This window comes from Heterocephalus glaber, unplaced genomic scaffold, assembly GCF_053883595.1.
Source record: "Heterocephalus glaber isolate CG9 unplaced genomic scaffold, H.glaber_assembly_v1.0 deba00001442, whole genome shotgun sequence".
Classification (NCBI taxonomy): domain Eukaryota; kingdom Metazoa; phylum Chordata; class Mammalia; order Rodentia; family Bathyergidae; genus Heterocephalus; species Heterocephalus glaber.
This window is the reverse complement of record NW_028258296.1, coordinates 53,627,635-53,653,481: the sequence shown is the minus strand read 5'-3', so window position 1 is coordinate 53,653,481 and position 25,847 is coordinate 53,627,635. Positions and strand designations below refer to the sequence as shown.

General features: G+C 38.6%; 1 long non-coding RNA gene across 4 annotated transcripts in view; it reads left to right on the top strand.

Annotated features, from left to right (window-relative positions):
* The first annotated feature begins 21 nt into the window (after window positions 1–21).
* LOC147827749 (uncharacterized) overlaps window positions 22–25,847 on the top strand; it is a 54,161-nt gene continuing 28,335 nt past the window's right edge. For 3 of the 4 annotated variants that reach the window (XR_015452078.1, XR_015452077.1, XR_015452075.1), the window contains exons 1-2: window positions 22–1,224; window positions 18,699–18,808. This is a non-coding gene — a long non-coding RNA (uncharacterized LOC147827749). The remainder of the gene's footprint in view (window positions 1,225–18,698; window positions 18,809–25,847) is intronic. The other variant, XR_015452076.1, reaches the window with a different exon arrangement.

The window sequence follows — 25,847 nt, the reverse complement described above, 5'->3', positions numbered from 1 at the left end:
TGTCTGTAATAAGTAACTAAACCAGAGCAAGGGTAGTTTTGACCTGAACTTGATTGGGTTTGCAAATTCTTTCCAAGAATTAGAAGTATCTTGAAGTTCATTACAAGATTAAACTTCAAAATAAACTAATTGCTTACTCATTGCCAAACTCTGTGCTGTCATTTGTTTGTCAAAGATGGGTTAGTGAAGGAAGCAGATGATTTCAGGTAAAAAATTACAAAAGTCCCTGTGTTGGGGAAGAAAGGTAGCAAGGGGATGGGAGAAGAGCAGACACAGTTTGGGAGCTGTGTGCAAGACATAAATGCAGATTCAGCTAGCACAGCTCTGGTTGCCTGCTGTGTAGCACTTTCCCTGTCTGGCCAGACAGTCATTAATGCAGAGAGAGGCAGAGAGAACCACTAATACTTTGAGTGGAGATACAATCCGGTAAAGTAAGATAAAGGCTTGGAAGAGCAAACACAAAAGCACATGGGAAGAAATAATTGGCTGCCAAAAAATAGTTGAGTGTGGATCCACAAATTTCTCTAAATAATTTCTAACTTTTCCAGACCCTTCCTCTCTTCTACCCCAGCTACTTATCTTTAGTAATGCAGCTGCAGCTAACATTTATTAAGTGCTTAAGATGCACCAGACACATTAACATTATATGCACTGCTTTACTTCATTCTGACCACAGACAAACAGATAGTCACCATTGTCCCATTTTTTGGAAGAGAAAATGAGGTTAATTAATTTGCCCAAAGCCTTTCAGCTGTACTGAGCAGAGCTGGAATTTGAACCTTGCTTATAGTAACCACAATGGAAACTATGGCCTGATCCAACAACCAGTGCAGTGAGATATTTTAGAACCTGTAATTGGAGTAAAAAAATTTCCTGCTGGTTTATCATACTTTCCCTCGCTCAAGGCTCACTCTGTATTTGCTTGGAGGATATGTGTGACCTGTTTTCTGACCACTAGATGATAAGAAATGCTCAGCAATGCTTTCATAGTAGCCATCTGAGATCTGAACATTTATTTTTCATAACCGTGTTCACCCCTCTGTATTTCAGCTCTAAGCTGTGCTCATGGCCAGCTCTCATAACACCTGGCCTTCCTGCAATCCCTTGACCTAAACTTGCCATCACATTTTCCAGTCTTGGCCATGTTTGCATCTTCCAGACGAAGTTCATGGGAGCATAAGTTCCATAAAACAACAAAGGGCCCACCAAGATCATCGGAAGGAGGTGAGAGCTTATTTTGTTTCATGGCACTGCTAGAGTATTTTGACTGGATTCTGCATTTAACTTTTTTAGGAAATTGAGAATTGTCATCCCTTGTTTGTTGTTTGATAACATCTTGGTTTTCTTGTCCAAACAATAATAGGTTTAAGTGGACAGCATGGAAAGATTGAGATCTTTTATATTTGGGCTTCTTTGATGGAAATCTTTTATTTTCCAAACAGGGCCTTGTATTCCTTCCTTGAATTGTTGGCAGTTACTGGATGGGTTGGTATCATTACAGACAGCTCTTTATGATGGCTTTTGAACTTCTAATTGGCTTGCAGCTTAGTGCTTTTGGGTGTGTCTGAGGATTCAATTGGAGGCTATAGAGGTTTTGGTAGTTCACTTTTACAGGGATAGTTTTGTTATTATTAGGAAATGGTAATTTGCTTCTCTTTGAAATCCTGATGTGAGACCAAAGTGACCCCATTTTGCTAAAATCCACCATTCCCCTAGCCTCTCAAATTAATGGTTAAAATGTGTTTGCTCTGGAACAAATGATACAATCTATAACAAACCAAAGTTCCTAAGTTAATTACTCAGCCATCTGTTTACCCAGGAAATGAACATCCTGGACCCACTATCTGTAGGAACAGTCTGTCAATGTGCTGACTGTGAGTGCTGGGTGGTCGTGACCATTAGTCACCATGTCTGCTGACCATCAATACGTGGCAGTTGCCCACTAACCTTTGTCCTTCTTTTCTTTTGTAAAACCTATACATAATCCCCCCTTACCCCTGATGAGTTCAGCCAATCAAAAATGTACACTTCATGCTCACTAAATGTTAACCAATCATGTAACTGCTAAGTGGAGAATCTCCAAACCTTGCTGTAACCTCTATAAAAACCCCGCTAGTTTGGAACTCGGGGCTCTCAATCTCGATCCACTGTGTCGGTGACAATTGAGAGTCCCTGCTTAAGCTTGAATAAACGACCCTCATGTGCTTACATCGGAAATGGCCTCCTCGTGGTCTTTGGGACCTGGCAATCTGGGCACAACACTGAGAATCCTTTTTCTTTCCAATTGGAGGCTGCTGAGACCTTAGGAAATGAACACTTACACATATGGGCAACAAAGATAAGAGGCACTTGCTGTCTCCTCTTAGAAATGAGAAGAGATATCAGGAGGCACTCTCCATGATGGGTAGCAGCCTCATTAAACATTCCTTTAAGACCATATACCCCCATCCATGGGCCAAAAGAGACTTGGAAATCATGCTTATCCAGGAAGACACAATATAAAGGTGTGGCCTACCCAATGTCTTGCCCAAGGGTTCCTCATGAAACTCACTTTCATCCTGAGCCACTGTAGGAGACAAATGATCTCCAGATGACACTGGAGAAAGCTATCTTCAAAGGATACATACTTATGAGTCTTAGACACTGTAGTTTAGAGGAGTACCTCTAAGCCTTTCTGATCTTATCTCTCTGGAAAAGTTAGAAAATGGTTGTTCAGGTCCCTGATAATTGGTTTAATTTTCTGTTTGCCAGTGCTTCCCTTCTTAAACAAGACTGTTATAGTGGGAGTCAATTGTAGCTTTTGTCTTTAGAGATGTGGTTTATTAAGGATCAGAAACCCACACTAAGAAAACTTATTCTTAATTCTTTCTGTCCTTAGGGTAGTGAAGATTTGGGAAATAAGTGTCAATTCCCATGGATAAAGTTCCTATGCCTTTCATAGAGAGTTACTGTTAGATCAGGCACTTTTCTGTCCCTTCTCATTGAGAAATAATGCAGTTGGCAGCAGCAGTTTGTCCAAGGCAAATCTTCCCCATGTTGCTGCCAGATTCCAGGACTGCCCGGTGACCAGGTTTGCCGTCTCTCCCAGATGGTGAGTTTCCCTCACTCTGAGACCCTTCAGGTTCTGGCTTTTGTGTCCATCACTAGTTGTAGGACTCCAGAGTGAATCTGCCCTTCACATTCACAGGTTGGAAAAGCACTCCTTCAGAGGAGGTACATAGCTCATGCTACTCTAAAGGGCACTTTTGTGAGTTGAAAAAACATCTCCATAGGACCCATATCTGGTTTTTCCTGTTCCCCTTGAACTACTCCTGGGCTATATTCCTAAAAACCAGTCTAAATTTAATCTTCAAACTCTCAAAGAATTAATGAAAGAGTTTTAGTGCCAAATTGTCTGTCTTTCTGCCTTTAGGATGGGGCTGGGAAATGTTGAATATGTCCACATCTCTCTGTCTTTCCCTCTCCCTTCAGGAATCCCACTTGGACAGGGTGGACTGATTTTTAAAATGAGGCCATTGAAACACAGATGATTACATTAATAGAGCATAAAGCGGCCTTTGGGACCCTTACACATTTGATGTCAGCTTCAGATAAAACCGGTATCAAAAGAGCCAAGAACACCCCCTTGCTTGCTACAATTTCATTCCAGAACATGTCACCAGGCCACCAACCAAGTTCTATACTTGGAGCTGTGCTGAAGGCTGTAAAGGAAAAGTATAGCTAGTATAAGCTGAGAGATTACAGAATCATGAGGAAGAGGGTGCAGGCACCAGTAGGAGCAGACAGCCTGGTTCTATCCACTTGCCCAGTCAGCTCCTGCTCACTGCCTCGGCACTGGCTGGGGTACAGAACAAGTAGGAAGGGAACCCCCTCTCTTCGTGTTTCTTTTCAAAGTAGGAAAGCACCGTTATAGATATAGACTCTCAGCAGGATGCATTGGTGATGTCTCAGGCTTTTGATTTCCCCCACCCTTTAGAATGCTTATTTATTAGGAGTCCTTTGAACCTCAAGAAAATGTGTCAGCTAGTTTTTTCTACACCCATACCTGGGCTGAGCAATTCCTGAGAAATAAAAATAGCTGCCAAAGAAAAATGTGTGAATTACAACACTGTACCTTTAATAGCATGTCCTTTTGGAGCAGACGTACATAATAAACAACTGTGGCTATATAAAAACTGTTTACTGTAGTAACTCTATTACAGAGGGCCCCAAAGAGCTTGTACTGTGGTAGCAGCTATTCCTAAATTAAGATAAACCATCAGCCTAACCCTTCTTTAAATAGTCCTTACTTTCACAGTGCAAATGTTTTTTTTTCTCTCTTTCCCGTTCTGCTTCTCATTGGTGTTAACTTATTACAGGATATCTCTGCTATAATTCACCTCAAAGCCCTAACTGATGACTTCCTAGAAAATTTTTTGACTAGTCTATTTATGGTTTCAAACCTAAAACTATAAAAGGGTTATTGAAGTTCAACTTGACTGATACATCTAAGAATGAACTCTGATTTAAAAGTAATTGTTTTGTGTCTTCTGTTTCCTGTTTTTTCATCTGCCTATTTAATATGCGTTAATAAGCAGTTAAAGTAACTATGGCTGGTTGAGCAAAGATTTTTTGAGGTCACGTCAATTTTGTTGTTCCTTTTATTTTTGCCCTTGTGAACTTCTAGTTCTTTTTGGAATTTCTGTGAAAAACCAGTTACATCGTTTTTCAGGATACCCAAACTCTGAAACATTAAAACATTAATGTTCAGACACAAACTCTGAAGTCTTAAAACATTACCAGATGAGGGCAAATAGGCTTGAGGCTTACATAAGACTTAAAATGAAAGCCTTAAAATTTGATAGCATTACGGTTACATATGATTAGGTTATTGAGTATGTTTCTATACGTAATTTTTCAGGTATATGTTCTATTTTAGATGAATACTCATATTAGTCCAAATGCTTGTTGTTCACATGGCTTGACAATAGGCTAATTTAAGTCACCTCGAGTGGTGACACATCCCCATCCAGGTTGTTGGACAATCAAAATAATATAAAAAATTCATTTTATAAATGCAATGTCTATTGTGTGTACACAATAACTTAGGAGTTTTTCTTTGCATATAGATATAGATATAGATATATCTTTAAAAGGAGTTAACTGCTATGATTTGGTGTGCCATCTAAAATAATTGTTAAGAAATAAATGGGAACCACTTGGGCTTGGGCAACTGCTAGATAAAAATCTTCATTTATGGCTAAAAAGAAGCTGCCTGAACCAATTTGTTCAGTTTACTTCACTGATGGGTGAATTCTGTCTTTTTCACAGTCTTATGGTGGCACACTCCAACAAATATTATTAAATAAATTATTATAATATATTTAAGTTGGGTATAATTAATTAAAGGTTAACCTTGCTAAGTCTAAAGTAATAAAGTTTTCTGAAAATATTAAGAGGATCTTGGTTAAGCTCACAAAACTACATTTAAAAAGCAAAGTTTCTCTATTTTACTAAAATAGTTTGTGTTTTCCATTGTTAGGCTTCTAGTTACTAAAAAAAAGAGCTTTAAGAGTGAAAGAGTACTTGCATGTTAACTTATAAAATGTTTTCAATAATCAGTTTATGACTGGTTAAGTAAATAACTATTATCTTAGTTTATGACATAACATATATTTTGAAATACATACAAGATGTGGTGTGAGTCTAAATTTAAAGTTAAGTTTATAGATTTAAGATCACATGTTCTGGCTTGTATCTTCCCCCCAAAACCTCATGTGATCATAGGCGGGGCTTTTCAGAGGTGCCTGAATCTAGGGTGTGTGATGCTGGAATCAAGGATGTGATGCTGGGATTGACTCAAGGTTTGATGCTAGGATTAAGGCTGCCCCACCCTGGGTGTGAGTGCTACCCCTCTAAGGGTAGGTTGCCTGGGTAGGGTATAAGGGACAAAAAGAGGGTCACTGCTTGTTGCTTGCTGTGTGCTACTTGATGCTTTGCTGCCTTCTGCTTACCATAAACCATTTCTCCTCTGTGAGGCCCTCTGCCATGTTATCCTGCCTTGGAGCCAGCCAACTATGGACAGAAATCTCTACAAACTGTGAGGCAAATAAACCTTCCCTCCTTTAACTTTGGGAGTCAGGTATTTTGTCTCAGCAACAAGAATAGTAACTAAGACACTACATAAGTTTATTGCATGCAGAATAACTACTAGGTGCTCTCTTTTATATGACATACATCTAGACCTTAGGCATATAAAAAGACCAAAATTTGACATCTCTTTAAATCTGGTCCTGCCATTCAAAATTTTATCTACATCTATTGGCTTTGATTAAATAAACATTTTGTTATTGTATAAATGAGATACACTTGTATATTGGGTAATTAGTCTCTCTATTCAGGGTCATTAACACTGTTTCCTAAGTTTATAAGAGCTCTAAGTATGTCTTTAATTCTTGTCAGTACAGTTATTGGATCATTCATTGCTTACCAGAGAAACATATTTAATTAAGATATACAAATATATAAGAATTTACAGACTGCTCCACGGGCAGAGGAGGTGAGCCAATCCCAGCACCCAGGAGGAGGCTCCCTCACTGCCATTCCACCACTCCTAGGGCAGAGGAGGTGAACCAATCCCAGTGCTCAGAAGGAGGCTCCCCACTACCATTTCACCACTCCTAGGGCAGAGGGGGTGAGCCAATCCTAGTGACCAGGGGGAGGCTCTCCTTCCACCATTCCACTGCTCCTAGGGCAGGGGAGGTGAGCCAATCCCAGTGCCCAGGAGGAGGCTCCCCACCACCATTCCACTGTTCCTAGGGCAGGGGAGGTGAGCTGTGTGGGCACCAGCAGCACACACCCCCGCCATGGAAATGAGAAGACACAGAAACAAGCCTCAAAAACAGACTCCAAGATCACCTACAGCAACCCCAAAGGGAAATGAGATGGAACAATCTGATACTGAATCACCTGGAATCCCTGAACTGGCAGCAAAAGGAGACCTGGAAAAAATGAACTCAGAAATAATTTCTCAGATAACAGCAAAGATTGTGGCCATAGTACAAGGCATGATTAATAAATTTAGAGAGGACACATATAAAAAAAATAGAGGATCTGAGGAACATGATGGAATCCCAACATAGGAAACAAATGAAATCCATAAAACAGATGTAAATAGATTTCCAGGAGATTAAAAACTCCACTGAAAGTCTATGCAGCAGAATGAACCAATGTGAGGACAGAATTTCAGATATAGAAAATACGATTGTGATTAGTGACCAGGAAAAGAAAAATTGCTTTAAAATTGTAAGGGATCATGAGTAATAAATCCAGCAGCTGTTAGACAATGCAAAGAAGAAAAACATAAGACTGATTGGAGTCAATGAAGAAACAGGAGAGAGTGGAGATGACATAAAAAACATGTTCACAGAAGTGATGGCAGAAAACTTCCCAAGCAGGAGAAAAGAACTTGACATACAGATAAGTGAGGCACATAGAACTCCAACTAGCCTTGATAAAAAAAAAAAAATCTACACATAGGCATATAATAGTTAGGATTCCAGAAACCAAACAGAAGAACAAAATTCTACAAGCAGTTAGAGAAAAGAAACAAATTACATACAAAGGAAAGCCCATCAGAATCACAGCAGACTTCTCAGTGCAAACCCTCAAGGCAAGAAGAGCTTGGAGTGACATATTTCAAGCCCTAAAGGAAAACAGCCTCCAACCCAGATCAATGTACCGTGCAAAACTATATTTCAAAACAGATGGAGAAATAAGATACTTTCACGATAAAGAGCACCTTAGGAACTTCATAAATACCAAACAAGCACACCAAAAAATTTTAGACAATATCCTAGGAAAAGACAATGAGGATCACAACCCCAGGAAGTCCAGCAGAATGAATCTGTTGGGCATGACAAATTAAATGCAAAGGGGGAGATTCCAACAAAAAGAAATGTCGTGACAAGACTTTTAAAACTTTTAACTTCATCTCCCTAATGAGTGTATAATTCAATCTTGTTATTATACTGTTTAGTATTTTTCTGATTCTAGTGCTGCATACGTTTCATTGTGCTGTACTGGCTATTTGTCATCTTCTTGTGTCTACTTTTTCATTGGGTTGTCTATTAATGAGCTGTAAGAGTTCTTTATGTATTCTGTCATAAGTTATATGCATTGTAAATAAGGTCTGTTTAAGGACTACTTTTCATTTTAATGATGTCATTTAAAGTTCTAAATTTTGATGGAATCTCATTTATCAATTTTTTTCTTTTATATATCATGATTTTTGTATCCTGGGAAGTTCTTGCCTACCCTAAATTCATAGACATATTCCCTTATAATTTCTTCTTAAAGTTTTATAGTTTTAGTCTTTCATATTTAGGTTCATAGATCCTTTCAAGTTATTTTTATATATGGAGATAAAGCATTGAGGTTAGTTTTTTGTATACGGATACCAGGTGTTCTAGAGCCATTTGCTGAAAACATTATCTTTTCCTCTGCTCTTAAATTGAGTTTATATTTTACAAAATGTTAATGTTAAATAATCTTTCAAAACTCAGTGGACCATACCTGTGTGGTTCTATTACTAGATTCTCTGTTTTATTCCAATGATCTATATGTCTTTCCTTATACCAACATTGCCTTGATTACTGTAGCTTTAGAGGAGGTCTTAAAATTAGGTACTAAATGTCTTCCAACATTGGTTTTTTTTTTTTTTTACTTTTCTAGGTCCTTTGTACTCATACATAACTTTTAATTTCAATATCCAATTCTTCATTTATAGCAAGTATATGTAGACCTGAATTTTTATATATACCTTGTGCTTTCTAATCCTGATAAATTCAAATACAATTTCTAGGGGCTCCTAGAGATTTCTTAGTATTTTCTTTGTAGATGATCATTTCATCTACATATAAAGATTTTGCTTCTGCCTTGCCAATCCTATCCTAATTGTGCCATTTTATTGTATTTTATTAATTGTGCCAGACTATTTTTTTTTAGGTCTATGTTTCAAAGTTTAATAGACAGATGAAGAGTAGGCATATCAGCCCTTGTTCCCCACCTTAGGGAGAAAGCATTGTATCTTCTCCATTCATATAAGGCATTTTTGCTGGAAGGATGGAGTACATGTCTTTAATCTGTTGAGAAGTTTCTGTTCTACTTCTAATCTTCTGATAGCTTTTACCATGAACAGCTGTAGAAATTAGTCCAATACTTTTTCTCCAACTAGTGACAGGATGATATGGTTTTTTCCTTTCCTCTGTTCAAATGATGACTTTTGGGGGTGGATCTTCCAGTGCTGAACCAGCATTGCCATCCCTATAATAAAACCATTTTCTACATACTGCCAGATCTGACTTCTAATAGTTTGTTTTGTTAAACAAATTTCTACCTATGTTCATACTTTTTTCTTCTATTATCTTTATCCAGTTTTAGGATTAGCACAGTGTTGATTTCCTAAAATGAGGGGAGAAGTGTTCCTTCTTTTTTCTGCTTTAAATGTTTGATATAATTTATCAGTTAAAATGTATATGAGCCTGTTGTTGTTATATAGGTAGGTTTTCAAACTAGGAATAAACTTTCTTTAATAAGTGCTATTCAAATTTTATATTTCCTCCAGAGTTAGTTTCATTAATTTGTCTTCCAAGGTACTTCTTAGAAGTTGTCAAATTTATTTCAAAACAGATATTTGTAACATGCTTTCTATATCCTTTTAAGTTCTGCAACATTTGTGGTAATGTCTCCTACATCTTGGTATTGTAATTTTAAAAATGTATAATTGCTATTGTGTAATAGGAAGTAAAGGTCTAAAAGAGCAGGGGAAGTGGGAGGGGTAGGAGAAAGGAAAGTAGGGAAAAGAAAAAAATATGAGAAAAGGAAAAAAATGGAAACAAAGTCTTTGCAAATAGGGAAGGGTGGAGGAGGTGAAGGGAGGGCAGGGGAAATGGAAAAAAATAAGAACCAAGATACTCATGTAATGGTAAAAGATCCCAATGATGTATGTAACTGTATTTTATACCTAAAATGCACCAATAAACTTCCTGAGAGAAAAAAAAGAATTTACAAGACTGGCTTAAAACGGCCACCCATGGAATCAGATGTAGAACAAGACAAAAGTACTATCTGCATGGTAAAGATCCGAAGGATCTAATCGAAGGCCTGGGGCTCCCTATAGTTTGTTGTGTGAGGCCTTATCAGGAGGCTGAAGGGTCTGCCATAGAAGGCTAAAGATGGTGTCCAAGGTGAAGGTGAAGACTGGAGCTCCTCCAAAGAAGCAAGAGGAACATCCTTCCCTCTTCATTTCCTTTCTATACCATCCTGGTAACAATCCCCCCTAGGGTGGGTCTTCCATACCCAGAATTTTGCTAAGTCAATTTAGTTGGGAGTTTCTTACTCAAGTTGCTACAATCAGTTAACTGTCGCAGTTTTGCTCTGTAAAACCTGTTAACAGAGTAGTCTAAATTTTTGCCTTAAGAGTAAAAAGTAAGTACATACATGTATACTAATATTTGTATATAGCTGTGATGCTAATTAGTGCTATCCTCATGGTATATTAAATGTATTTGTGTTTCCCAACTATACAAGCTTTTAAAGACACAAAATTGAAAAAACATGCCACCATAGGTGAGTGTCCCCAGCCTCTAACATGAGACTTGTTCACAACAAGAAAAGCAGAGACAAAAGCAATGTGTAGATTGAAGGCAAGATGGACCTAAGTGGAGAGAATGACGAAATCATCCCTGGAGAGGGAAACCAGAAGACAAACTTTGACTCCTCCTTTCAAAGATGAGGTTTGACTGGGTCAAGGTGTATCAGAGGCTGATCAATCCTCTGAGTACCTAGAAAGGGGGACAGCAAGGGCTAAAGAGAAAAAGGCAACAGAGACTTGTGCAATTTCAAAGTATGTGGGGGGACAGGAGGTCAGTGCCTCAGAGTGGGCAAAGACAAAGACTCTTCAAGCTGGCCACTATTTATCAGGTACACACAATAATTGGAGGGAGCATCAGGTGACTTAAGGGGTGGCAGTCAAAGTACATGAGGAGTTGATGAAGATCTTAAGTCACGAGGTTCTCCTGTTGAGGAGGACTGTACAGAAAGCACTCTTACAATGGTGGGTGGGATGAGTCAAGTTTGACAAGGAATTAGTCTCTCCCCCGGTGGAATCTTTTTCTTTTTGTGTTACTACTTGGTTCTCAAAGAACCAGGATCTCTTCAGCTGATGCAGCCTTGCTGTTGAGCTCCACAGCATTATGAGACCCTTGAGGCCTCAGCTGTGACCAGAGGCATAACGGAGTAATGTTTCCAAATGCCGTAGCCAGCTCACAGGCAAGATGACATTGAGCCTTAGACACCTATAGTCATACTTTACTTATGAAATTATTTTCCACCAAAATTTATGCAGAATTGCTCTTGACAAAGGGTCTGTACACGTGACTTAATGCATTCTAGATTTTTTCCAAGAAGCCCCAGGTTACTGTAGATATAGCCAGAAATCAAGTTAAGTTTTTATTTAGTACCAGAGCTACACAGTCTTTGTTGACTACTAAAAAGTGTACTCTGTCCAGGAAAAGAAATAATGTAAAAAGAATATTAGGAAGTGGAGAGGTTAAGTGATTTTTCAAGCCTCTGACCTATAAAGAGGGTTCAAAGATTATAAAGCACCCCTTTCTGTATACTGCTGAATGTTTTATTCCCCTTTTAGAAGGGAATTTGTTAATAAAACTAGGGGAAACTATTAATTTTCAGAAAAACAGGATGGAGGGAGGTGCTTTGTGAGCTGAGAGTGTCCATGACAGTGAAGGTTTAAGTGGTCTGAACACATAAATGAGTGATCTGATAACTGGAAAATGCAATGTTTGAAATAATATTTTGGAAGTAACAATGCCTAGCATTGATAAAATCTATGATAAGACCACAGAGGTAGTGTGAATAGAGGGGTGTGAACAACAAGGAGCATAGTAAGAGACAAGATCATATAGTAAAGATTATGACACAGGCAATTGTATTAGCTAATCTTCCTATTGAGACAAAATACTTGGTACTGGAATTTAAATGAGAAGAGGTTTCTTTTGGTTCACAGTCTCATTAGGTTCAGTCCATGGCCAGCTGGCTCCAACAAAGAAATGACATGGTAAAAGGATATGCAGAAGGAAGTTTGCTCCTGCATTGTGGCTAGGAAACAGAGAGACAAAAGAGGATCTGAGGGGGAGAATATATCTTTCCAAATTATGCCTCCAGTGATCCCTTCTAAGTAGGCCTTACTTCTAAACATGAGACTGACTTCTGTAAAATAAGTTTAGTCCATCTCTAAGAGTTGGTAAAATCTTAACAGTTACAGTATAGCTTAGTAGTGCAAGTCCAAAGTCTTCTCTGAGACAAGACAAAATGTTAGCTCTGTAAAGATTAAAAAAAAAGTTAAATATTTGCAATATAGAATGGCACAAAGTAAACATTACTATTCCAAAGGGGGGAAATAAGGCACTAAAAAGGAATGGAAACAAAGCAAGACTGAAACCTAGCTCTATGTCCTGTACCAGGGGCAAGTGGTGGTGAAATGAGAGCTCCAAAGGGCTCTTGCTGGTTGCAACTCACATGACCTCTATCTTAGGCTGGATCTGCTATTGTAGCTTTCTTCAGCAGATGATCCATGTTCCTGGAATCTCCAATTTCCTGGGGTCTCCAATGCACTTTCAGCTTCACTGTCACACTGCCTTCTGAGGAACACACTGCGTGGCCTCCCATGCCTTCTTCTAAAATCTGAGTGGAATCTTCCATGACCCATAACTCCTGCATTCCACATACCTGTAAAACCAACTTTGCATAGATGATGACAAGGCCTCCCACCAGATCAAGCAGCAGTTACCCATCCCCATTAGATCATACCTGCAGAGGCCTCTATGTTCCTGGAAGGCTGAACAGTGTGAAATGAATCCTGTGGAATGAATTCCCAAGGCAGCCCTTCTCCAGGAAGGGGCCCAAAGGCTTTCTTCACAAATGAAAGCTCTACAGTTTTATATCCTTAAGCCTGTGCATATTTTTACTGGGTGAGTAGAGGACTTCCCTTTCAGAACAGAAAAAGCAGGAGAAGTTATAAAAGGACTTGTAAATGAAATCATCTTGATAGGGAAAAGTTGTAGATAACATAAGAATTTAGACATTAAAGTAGGTGTAGAAGCAAAATAGGTAGTGTATCCCTTTAAAACTTGCCTTTCTCCACTACTCTGGTTGTTTAAGGTGATGCTTATCTGACTCTTTGACCTGTAACTTCATTATAGATAACATTTTAACCTATAAAAACCAAGTTGCAATGCCTGGGTAAATTTACAATGTAAATGTTTTAACTGTCAGGTGCTTATCATGTGTCTGTGACTATAATCATTAACAGGAACTACTTGTAAATAGGAACTGGAATTGTATTTATTCATCAAAGACCACCAGGAATGAGATAATGGCTAAAAAGGATACAAAAAGGAGAAACTGAACAAAGAGGGGCACGGACACTGACCAGACCAGTTTTTGGTGGTCCTGCCTGCTTGCAAGTAAACTTTTATTGTTTTACCTGAATTCTCTGTCTCCGTGTATTTCTTTCCATGATTTCTGGAACAATCTCAAGGTTTGGGCTTCCTTGATCTATCCAAAGTGATGATACCTGCGATACCTGCTTTTACTTCAAAGATAGTGGGTGGTATTTCTCAGGTGCTTGGAATACAATGGAGATTATATGTAACCTGGAGGCCCCAGTTAACTGGTAAGACTGAAAGGACTAACTTTTAACACTAAGATTACATTGGCCAAACTGTGCCAAAAAGCTCAGCAATAGTGGCTAAAACACTTACCTATTGCTCTCACCTCATCAAAGACATTCTCAAAGGAAATATCCAGTTCAGCTTCATTGGGATTTTGTATATAAGGTCATTTCCAGGAAAACTTGTTCTGAGTATACCCTGATGTAAAAGTTGAACTGGAAATCAATGTAAGGTTGGTAATGTTTACCCTTAATAGGTATGTAAATTTAAATTTTCTTTCTCCTACAGGGATAATACTCTATCCTATGAACCAGGGGCCTGGGTAAATTATAAAACTTGAAGATGTAAGAAAAAAGAAAGGAAAGGGATCAAGAGATGAATGGAGGAGGGAAGAGAAAGAGGATAAAAAAGGAATTAAGATGTATTACATACATGTACCAATGTCCCACAAGGCATATGAACATTATGTTCTACAACCATGTGCTAATAAAAAATAAAAATTAACAACTTGAAGCCAGAGTCTCCTCAGTATCTTATTACTTAGTCTTTCCTTAACCAGTATAGTTTCTATTTATATTATTGTTTTCTCTACCCTTGCATTTATATGGGAAAATAACTCTATGGTCAGAATCTCCCAAACCCTAGATAAGTTGGGAAATTTAATGAACTTGTTAGATGTGTCACCCAAAGTCTCTCACCTCATGACCATACCAATCCCTTGATGTTGCCAGTAACTAGCTTTTCTATGGTATCTAACTTTATTTTAGGTTATGATAAAGGCCCTTTAATTAGCATATTGAGCAAGGGTGATCACCTAAGATGTTATGCTTCTTTCCCCTAGTTTTTTCTCAACTTCTTCATAGAGGAGCTTAGTTTATGCACATATCTTGAGGATATGAACTGCTGTCACTTATTCAGAGTTCACACTCCTGGTATATAAATATTTAGAGGCCTGTTCAAAAATTTTCAACAATTTTGAACCCTTTAGAACACTGATCAAAAGTTCAAACTCTACCAGTTACAGAACTCACGTTTCATCTGATGGAAACCAGCCTAAAATCACCATGTCATTCTTGCCCATCGCTTTTAGGCAAACTAGAGTAAACTTTGCTCAATGTAATACTAACATCTCCACCCAGAGGCATTCTCATCATCATTTTTTAAATGTGCAATATATAAGAAAGCATGACTTCAAACTGAGCATGCTCAGAAATGTGCTTATGGTTACTGGGATGATGAGTGTTTTTCACATGAGTGTGTATGAGTTTCCCCAAGAAAACCCTTTGATGCTCAGAGTCACTGCTCTGAGAATTATCCCCAGTCCTTTCCTTGCTTGTTGCAGTAGCAAACCTTTCTTCACTTTATTTTTTAATCTCCTGGTTGTGCTTATTGATTTTGTATTCACCAAGAGACAAACCCATTGTGTACCATTAAAGTATTAGCCTTAATAATAATGACTAATAACTTTTATAGGACATTTATTATGAGCCAGGCAGTGTTCTAAGGGCTTAGCAGGGATTATTACTTTCATTTTACATTTTTTGAGGTTTTTAAACATTCTTATTTTTAAGAAAGGAATCAGCCAGGAATCATTTTATTTCTCTCTGTAAGAATAACCATAAATTATTCAAGGATCAATTTTTAATCACTCAAGGTAAATGAAAGGTTTCATGAGATTTAGGTACAATATATCACTGCGAAGTTAAATAAGCATATTAATTTCTGAATCTTTTACATTAACTGAGTTTAAGCTGGGCACAGTGCTGTGCACTGGCCTCAGCTGCTTGCTGCTCAGGAAGCTGAGGAAGGACAATGCTTTGAGCCCAGGAGTTCAAGGCCAGACTCAACATAGCAAGGCCTCATCTAAAAAAAAAGTATTTAACCTTCCCATTACCAAATGATTTTATGGTTTATATAATCATTGAACAAGTTTTCCTATTATTTTAATTGAATGAAAGGCAGAGATCTCCAATGTCTGAGAAAGTAGAATTTTATCAATTCGAACTCTTACCTTCTTCAAGGAAAAAATGCTATTGGCTTGACTGTTGTCTACTTTTATCAGAGTACTAAGAAATTAAATTCAGTTGGAATTTTTGTTTTTCTAAACTCCAATGTTGCTAGAAAATGTAGGCTGTGCATCATGATGCATGCCTATAATTCCACCACATCAGGAGACTGAGGCAGGAGGATGGCAAGTTCAAGTCCACCCAGGGCAATTTAGCAAGACCTTCCTTGTTTTGAAATTTTAAAAAATATTTAAAAAGGCCTGGGTTTGTAGCTCAGTGTAAAGGTCCTGGCTTCAGTCACCAGTACCAGAAACAAAACAAAACAAAATCAATACCCATACCCACACACATCACCTACATAATTTAGAAACTATTCCCCAGGTTCAAGCTCACATTCCTAATCCTCTCCATCTTGCCCTGAGGGTTCTCCATCCTGACTCTGGATAGCAGCTGGCGCTTTCTTGAGACTCTTGATTAAAAGAAGCCATACCTTTCACCACTGGCTGTAATCTCAGTGAATGGGCCTACTAATCAATACCATTCCACTTTCAAATTCACTCTGGCTTGCAACAATAATGAGAAAAGGCAGGAGGAAAAGAGCATGAGAAGTTGGGCTAGAACCTGTTCAGCTCTTTCTGCATGGACAACCCATTCCAAAATGAATGATCCCACCTGAAGAGCTGGTACCATATTATACGGATGCAAAGAACTGTGGCTGCAAGGAGATCCTGCCAAATTTCTGGAACCAAGACTTGAACTTGCCAGGAAGTATGGTTATGTTCTAGCTGACATCACCAAAGATGAACTCTTCAAAATGCTCAGTACTCAAAAGGATCCAAGGCAGATTTCCTTTGTTCTTGCTCCTAGATGGATGGTAAATATGGCAGATAAGAAAATTCTAAAGCCTACAGAGGAGGAGCTCCTCAAATACTATAGCTCATGAATTCCCTTCCAGGAAAGCAGAGTTGTGAAGAGTACCAGAAAAGGGACTGAACCATGAATTTCTCAGCTGTGTAACACTTTTCCAAGGTTGATGTTAGCTGTCAGTATAATCATATCTTTTCATATAAAATGAAAATAAAAGTGCAAGGAGCAAGGACTGCATAGGGGAACTGAGTCTGTGTGGATTGTGTCTCAGAGATTCAAACTTGCTGCTTGTTGATTGAAGGATGACTGTAACTACAGTGGACCTTTGACTTACAAGCTTGATCAGTTCCCCAGGGCTGCTTGTAACTCAAGCTGGTTGTAAGTCAATACTGCTGAGATCTGGATGTTTACCTGGGTACATGCTATAGATAACAAGAGGTAGATGAATCTTCCATTAACCTAATTAACTCAAGTTGTCCTTATGTCAGGCCACTCGTAACTTGAGGGTCCACTGTACTTTAAAATATTTCTAGTCTATCTTTTCATGACCTTTTCCTCCAGCCTTTTCTTGTCATTTTACATTTAAAGAAACAGGCCCACACAGGAAAGAGTAAGTTGTCCAAGAAGACAGCTAATAAATAGCAAAGCTGAGGAGTAAATCAGGTTATCTGGTCCCAGAATCTACACCTAACTATTTTGCTTTTATTTAATACCACAGAGAGTTACACACATGAGGCCAGAGAAGAGAGAAATCACTTTTGACCTACTTATTTGCCACATAGGTAGATGATTCAGTTGGCAAAAATTTAACCTTATTTTCTTCTTCCAACTCTAGTTTTTAGGTCTGATACTGAGCCTACAGGTCTGCCTTCTACATCAACTAGGGTGTGGGTGTTCAACTGAGTCCTATGATCTGCTGAACAGAGCCTTCAGGGAATGAGAGACCAGTGGTTGAGCTGGTGAGGAATGCTCAGAGATTTCCCAGACCCCGGGAAAGGTCTAGCAGCTCGTTCACTGACATCTGATTCTACTCCCACCAAAGCACATTGTTTTCATGGCTTTGTGTCTTGTATTTACTCTTCCTTCATCCTGGAATATTTTTGTTTTTGTTTTTGTTTTTTTTTGTTTTGGTACCGGGGATCGAACTCGGGTCCTTGAACTTGCGCAGCAGGCAGCAAAACCACTGAGCTAAATCCCCGGCCCTATCCTGGAATATTTTGATCACTCCTAATGTACACTCTTGGGACTAAGTTGATGTTTCTCTCCATTTAGGAAGCCTTCTTCAGTGCTGAGGGCAGAATTGGCAGTGTGTGTGCGCGTGTGTGTGTGTGTGTGTGTGTGTGTAACTTATCACACTGTATTCTACATTCCAATTGGTCCATCACCATAGTGGCTCTGTCAGAACTTGGAGTTCCTTGATAAAAAGTCATGTTGTATTCATTCTTGAATCTCACTCCTGAGCCTAGAGCCCCAAACCTCATAGCTGCATGATGTATTTGCTGTGGAATTAGGGAGTAGATATATTAAAAATGAATTATCTGTTTATTTTTTATCAAATGGAGTACTACTCAGCCATAAAGAATGAGAAATTAGAGATATTTATAGCTAAATGGATGCATATTGAGGCGATACTCTTAAGTGAAATAAATAGGACACACATGTGTAAATACTGAATAGTTTCTCTGGTGTGAGAAACTGAAAGTGTAAATAAGGATTAAAAGGCATAATAGATAATATGAAATAGGAAGAAAAGGTCCAAAGAGGAAGGGGAAGTGGGAAGAGTTGGGGAAAGGAAAGAAGGGAATGGAATTAATATGAGAAAAGGAAAAAATGGAAACAAAGTCTTTGTAAATAGGGAGGGGTGGAGGGGTTGAAGGGAGAGCAGGGGAATGGGGAAAAAATAAGAACTAAGAGAGATCATGTAAATGTGCAAATTTCCAATGATGAATGTCATCATATTGTATATCTAAAACATACCAATAAAATTAATTTTAAAAAATGAATTCTCAGGCAGAGAAGCAGAGCTGGAATGTGGTCAGCATCATTCATTCCCATGTCTGTTCAAATTCCCCTCCTTTCTCTTTTTCTACCATAGTCCCACTGAAGGATATGGAATTCAAAAGTCCGAACACCTTTGTTCCTTGGACTGTTATTGGCAATCCTGAACGTGGAAGGACCTCAGCAGATCCAGGGGCAGAGCTCCTAGTAAGTACAGCAGGTTCTCTTGATGAGATCAGCTTCACGGGGTTGGGGATACTTTGCTAAGTCTTAAGAGTCTAAAAAAACCCATACATGGATCACTGACACACAGGGTGAGCCCACAGTTCTGAGTGCCGAGTAAACTACCTTAGGTCCCAGAGGATTCCTTGAGCCTGCCATGCCACCTGGGTACATTTGGAGCCTCTGCAAAGCAGCTGCCTAAAGCTGACCCCATCTCTCATGATTCACTGAATTTGGGAAACCCAGGATTCATTCCCTGAGCTGAGGTTATCTGGGTTCCTTTTCTTACACTTTTGTAATAGTTTACAAATATTACATCACATTACTGCCTCCATCTTGCTTTATTTCTGTTCCATTTCTCATTCTCAGACTCTAGCATTCACCCTTCATTACTTTGCCTTGCTTATTTTTCTGAGCTGATTCCAAGAATCAGATGTTGACTATAAAACTGATTTGAAGCTGGAACGGCCTGACCTAAGACAATAACCGTCATACTGAGGAGTTCACCAGACTGCCTTCCTCAAGCTCCTGGAAAAACCTTGATTTTTACCAGTGGCCCCTAATCTGGGCTTCATATAAAAACCCCTCCTACATCCCTAAGGACCAGAAAGGAGAAACTTGACACATTAGTCTATTTCCTTTCCAGATTGCCAGCATGCTCAATAAATGTCACTTTCTTTTTCCCAATATTCATCTCTCAGATATTGTATTTTTGTGTGCCATACTTTGGAATCTGAATTTGGTATTGTTTTGGTGAAAATTGCTGCAGTCATTGATTGTATTTCAAATTTACTTGCTCTACAAGCTGCTTAATCCATTTCCTACAATTGTGGATTGACTATAATTTTATCACTCCACTCTAATGATATTTACAGTAAGGATTGCCTATGTGATTCTCGGTCTTTGAAGACCTGAGCATGAAAACAAGTAGAAGAGAAGATAGGAGTGGAAACAGAAGACAATTATGGTCTCTTTGTAGCTGAAAAAATCTTAGATATTATTTTTCAGTTGAAATATAACTTGCACAGAATAAAGTATGCATATTAAAATGTTCAATTCTGAAAATTTCATCACTCCAGAAAATTTCCTTGTCTTCCCAGTTACACAGGGACTCACTGCTTTGATTTCTATCATCATAACTTACTTATATCTACGCTAGAACTTTAAATTGTTGGAATCAGTTAAACTTTTATTTGATAATGTATTGATTCACTCAACAAAATGCTTTTGAGATTAATTTATGTTGTTTGTATGAGTAGTTTATTTTTTATTTCTTAGTACTCTCCTGTTGTATGAACATAATACATATTTGTTTTTGCATTCACCTGTTCCTGGGTATTTGGATAGTTTCCAGTTTGGGAGGCTTTTAATAATAAAGCCACTATGAAATGAACATAATTCATTTTATAAACATGTTTTCATTTCTCTTGGATAAATGCCCAGGTGTGAAACTGCTGAGAAAAGGTAGATATATTTTTACCTTTGTAAGAAAAAGTTCTCCACACTAGTTTCAATTTGAACTTCTAGAGTATGCAAGGTGGGCTTATTTCACTTCATTTAGGCTTCATTATAATACAGCACTTCATTGTCACTACTAGAGAGAACAGTTCACCCAACCATAAAATTGGTTCATACAAACTGATTTCACAAGACTTTTTGTCCCCAAGAGGTGATTCACACTTGGGTATCCTTGATGGGGCCAGCATGCATATTTAGGAAGGTTGTTTTCCATATAATACTGGCAGAAACAGTGTGTCTGGCCCGCCAGGAAGGATCAAGCCCAACATTCATCTGATGACAGATGTTCAAGCCAGATCCCCATCACATCCAAGAGAGGCTTTGTAGCAAGTCACTATCCCGTCCTGAGAGTAATCAGAGAATTTATTTGCAGTCTGTTAGCTAATTGTTCCCATACTGAGTGCAGATCTTAACTAAAATGCCCTATGTGACATTTAGATTTCTGGTCTCTATTATGAAACAGTTGATAAATTACCATGCTCATATCCTGCCAGGATGATTTAATAATTTGCTTGAGCTTGCAGCTGATTTCTGAGATTCCCTAGAACAAAAATATGAGGTAAAAATCACAAGATGTGGTATAAAGGCTGAGAAAAATGTGGCTTTGCTGTCAGTAGAGAGATAACACATAAATATTTGAGGTGATGGAAATAATAACCACACTAATTTGATCATTATATTGTGCATATATGAAAATATCACACTATACCACCAGAATAGGTACAATTATCATGTGTCAATTACATTTTTTGAAAAAGAAGAACGGAGACATTGTACACTAGCAGCATAGCATTCAGCAAGTCACATCACTGCTCCTGACTTCAGGTGACTTGAACTGAAGCAGGAACTGTATTTCCTGTTTCTACTCCCTAGTTTCCAGGGTGGGTGTCAGAGTCAAGTGTGAAACAGCCACATTCAAATCCTGGCTCTGTCACACCTCATAACGAGCTTTATCAAACCCGGGTTTAATTTGTCAAATTTGGGTTTTCATCTCTGTAATGGAGATGAAAATATGTGCCTTACAGTGTTGTTTTAAGAATTGAGTTATGCAATTTATGTATATAAAGGACCCATCACAGAGATGCTTGATGAATGGAAACCTATTTATTAAGTATGCCACTTGTCCAAATCATACAAGGGCATAAATGACCAAATGGCAGATTCATTCAGTTCACAACCAATCTTTGCTGGCCAACTACTGTGATCCAGGTGCAGGTTTTAGCTTGCTGATTAACCTCACACAGTGACAGCAATATTCCCTGGGCACTGATTTGATTGATAAATCATATGTCAGACTCCCAGATGTCCCTGGTCCTCTGGTCCTATGGGGCCATGGCCTTTTCAATATTAAACACCAAGAAAACTGGCTCTAACTTCCATTCTACGAAGTGTGGGAAATTCTCGTTTCTTCCTCTCTGTATTTCCATGGATTCTAGAAAACCTACATTTTTTAAGATAGTTCCTAAGTTTTTACTTCTGCTGAATTCTTTTTTTTTTTAAATTCTTTTATTGGTACATTTTAGGTATGCAACACAATTACATTTCTCATTGGGAACTTGTACCTTTACATGATGCGTCTTGGTTCTTATTTTTTCCCCATTCCTAGCCCTCCCTTCACCCCCTCCACCCTTCCCTATTTACAAAGACTTTATTTCCATTTTTTCCACTTCTCAGCATTTTACCTTTCCCTTCTTTCCTTTCCCCTGCCTCTCCCACTACCCTTACCCCTTTGGACCTTTTCTTCCTATTTTGCATTATCGATTATTCATTCTAATCATTGGTACATTTTAGGTATACAATATAATGACATTCATCATTGGAAATTTGCACCTTTACATAGTCTCTCTTGGTTCTTATTTTTCACCCTTGTCCAGCCCTCCCTTCAACCCCTCCATTCCTCCCTTTTACAAAGATTTTGTTTCTATTTTTCCATTTTCTTGATCTCCATTTGTACTTGGCCTCCTGTAGCTATTCTCTTATCTACTCTCCATTCACTCACATGTAAAACACATCTTTTCTTTTTAATTAAGATTATTTCCTTTTATCTCTTATCACATACCAATCAATAGGCTGGCCTCTTTCTGCCTTTTCATTTTCCTCTGATACAGTCTCAGTTCTTACCAATAGTCTTAATTCTCTTAAACCCAAACTTAATCTTTTTATGTAGGTGCAACCATGTGACCCAATTATATGTTCTGGTCTGTTTCTGTGTGAATATATACATACTGAAATACTTTTTATCATATAGCATTATTTTCTCTTTTATATTGCATGCAGAATATTATTTGATATTTATAGTAATGAGCATAGGTAGGTCTTAAATGTCTGTAGACTGAATTTCAGGATGGTAATGGCAACAATAATTACTGTAATTTTAAACTACAAAAAGAAGGTGTTGGATCTGGTAGTGTTGTGAGACAGTGTTATAGGTGTTGTGTGGGTAAATTGGAGAATCAGTTTTCCATTCTTACGATTTCTCCTTCTGTTGCTGGCAACCACTCTTGTTAGTGAGGAGGTCCCTAGTGTGAACCCTGCAGTCCTGAGTGGGGTCTGGTTGGACCCTCCTTTTCTCTCTGGTTGCCAAGCATTTGCATAGCAGCTATTTCCCTGTCTCTACACTAGATGCCAGTAGCATCCCAGGATATTGATAGGATAGCTGCTCTGTGCCTCTGGGAATTTTTATAGTCAGCACAATGAAAAACACTGCAGCTTCAAGCCCACTGCAATCCTTGTTCAGTCTCAGGGCTGCTGATCATATAACAATGCCCTGATCCCCACCTGCTCTAATTTCAGAACAACAAGGTTAAATTTAGGCACAAGCTACCTCTCCAGTGAGATCCAGAGTACAACATGGCTTCCCAGCTCACGCAGAGATTCACCCACCCACCCACAGAGCACATCTGCTGGAGACTGACCGTAAATATTTACCTTTCATTAAACATGTCATCACTGCCATTCACTCAGAGCCTCAAGATGTTCCACAGAAGCCAGGGGCTGAGCTCAGCCCTGGTCAGGGGACAGGGAACTGTGAATCTGGGATTCCTTCTAACTCCTGGAAAGTGATACTCTGCAAGTCTGCCCCACCCACAACCCAGAGAAAACTATCTCTGCTGATATCCAAGTTCATTTTGCGCTTTGCCTAACAGAATAGAAAAAGGATGATCCCTTTTACAAGTAAATATATGTCTCCTCTGGGTTTCCAAAGGACCTAATAATAATATGAGAAGACAAAGAAAAAAACTTAACAAATGATGCAGTGCAGTGCTGCTCAATAAAACATCACTGATGCTCCTGCATGACACAATAGCCACTTGCTGCATATAACTGCTGGCACTTGCAATGTGGCTAGTGCAACTGAGAAACTGGATTGTAAATTTTATTTAATTTATTTAATATTATTTAATTTAAATTTAAATAGCCATATGTAGTAAGTGGCTACAGTATTTAACAGACAGATATATACCACAAAAGGTTTAATATAGAGCCTGCAAAGTGGTAAGCCTTATGCTAGAAATATATATATTAGGCCTTTGTATGTGAATCCATGGATTCAACCAAATGTAAGCTGAAAATATTTTTTAATTCCTGCTATACTGAACCTGCACAGAATATTCTTGTCTTTATAGTCTCAGGAATACAATAAAACACCTCTTTATGTAGTGTTTACTTTGTATGAGGTAGGATAAGTAATCTAGAGATGCTTTAAATAATAAAAGAAGGTGGGCTAGGAATGTAGCACAATGGTAGGGCACTTGCCTGGCATGCACAAGGATCTAGGTTTGATTCTAAGGACCTTACCCCCCAAATTACAGGAGGATGTGCATAAATTATACGCAAAGACTATGCCATTTTATATAAAGGACTGGAGCATCTGCAGATTTTATTATCTATGGAAGGTGCTAGAACCAAATTTCTGTGATACTAGGGAAGACTGTGTGTATACATAAAATAACTTACATATGTGCAATATATATATGTAATTTACATGTATGCATGAAAATGAGCAACATAATTTGAAAGAGGTAGTTGAAGTTGGACCCAGATGGGAAGCTGTTATTATTGGGAGTGGATAGATGGACAATACTGGGAGGAGAATTTGCCATAAGAGAGTAAGTTAAACAGGTCAATTGGGAGTAGGGGTTTTCTAAACTACAGATTAAAAGGAAAGACACAAAGATGAAGTGCCAAAGGAGGAAGAAGGAGTTAGAGCCAAGAAAGATGATTGAAATTATTAAGGCCATGCCCCTTCTTTAGGTTCCTGGATTTAAGGGTAAGGGAAGCACAAGCACACAGCAGGAAGAGCAGGTGGTAGTCATTCCGGGAGAGTGAGAGGAGGGAGGCCCTTCACCTGGCATCAAGGTGGGCAAAGTGGGAGGTGAGAACCAAGGTTGCTGCTGATTTGATGCTTCTCACTCATAATTTTCTTTTTTTCCTTTTCTTTCTTTTCATTTTTACATCAAGATTTTAGCACTTTGTATCTCATGTTTAAATTCAACAGAATTAAGCATGTTCTGAACATTTTCACATTCACATTTACAATAATCCAATAGGCAAATGATTGGAAAAAAAGAAAAGGAAATAGAGATTCTATACACATTGTTGTGCATAACCCCTGGAACAGTTTCATTTTTGTATACTAAGGCCCACACCACTACATTTTAAATGTTTGTAGTTTTGAGCTATCAGTCCCTGAGTTATGGACCTAGCACCTTCAGTACACCATTTTTCAGGGTGGTTACTTATCAGATAATAACAGTGACCACAATTAAATAATAATGTCACCTATGGCTCTCCTGTATGTCTTAATTTTAAAAAAGATGTAACAGTGATTCCAACTTGATGAGAGTGGAAGAGCCATCCGTGCAATTGGCTTTTGCTTTACAGAAGAGAGTGCTTACAGACCAGTGGCTCCAACTGAAGCAACGTGGAGTGTGTTAAGGTGGGCTGTTCATCCAACAGCTATGTATCAAGTGTTTCTTGGGTGCCAGCCACTGCTGCAGGTGTCACCTATACTCTTGTCATTCCATCACCTCCTGGGAATTTCAAACTCAATAATTCAGCATTTAGGATTCTTCAATAACTGACCCCAACTTACCCGTGGAGCCTGCCACATCAGTTGCTACATTCGTGAGTGTGGAAGATTTGGGATTGCTTACTCACTATGGCTGCCTCTCATTGCTTCATAGGTATCCCACCCAAGGCTGTACATGCAATCATCCCTGAAAACAGAAGACCACTCTTGCATCAAAGTATATATATGTTATGGCTTGGGTCTAGATGTCTCCCAAAGCCTCATGCAGTTGTGGGTGGGGCTTTTTCAGAGATATGTGACTGATGCTTGGTGCAGTGCTAGGCCCAAGGGTAGGAGGATAAAGGGTGTGAGTGCTGCCCACCCTAAGTAGTTTGAACAAGATAAAAAGGGTGGGAAGAAGCCGGTAAGATCCCTTGTTGCTTTTGTTACCTTCTGGCCACCATGAACTATTTCTTCTCTGTGATCCCCCTCTGC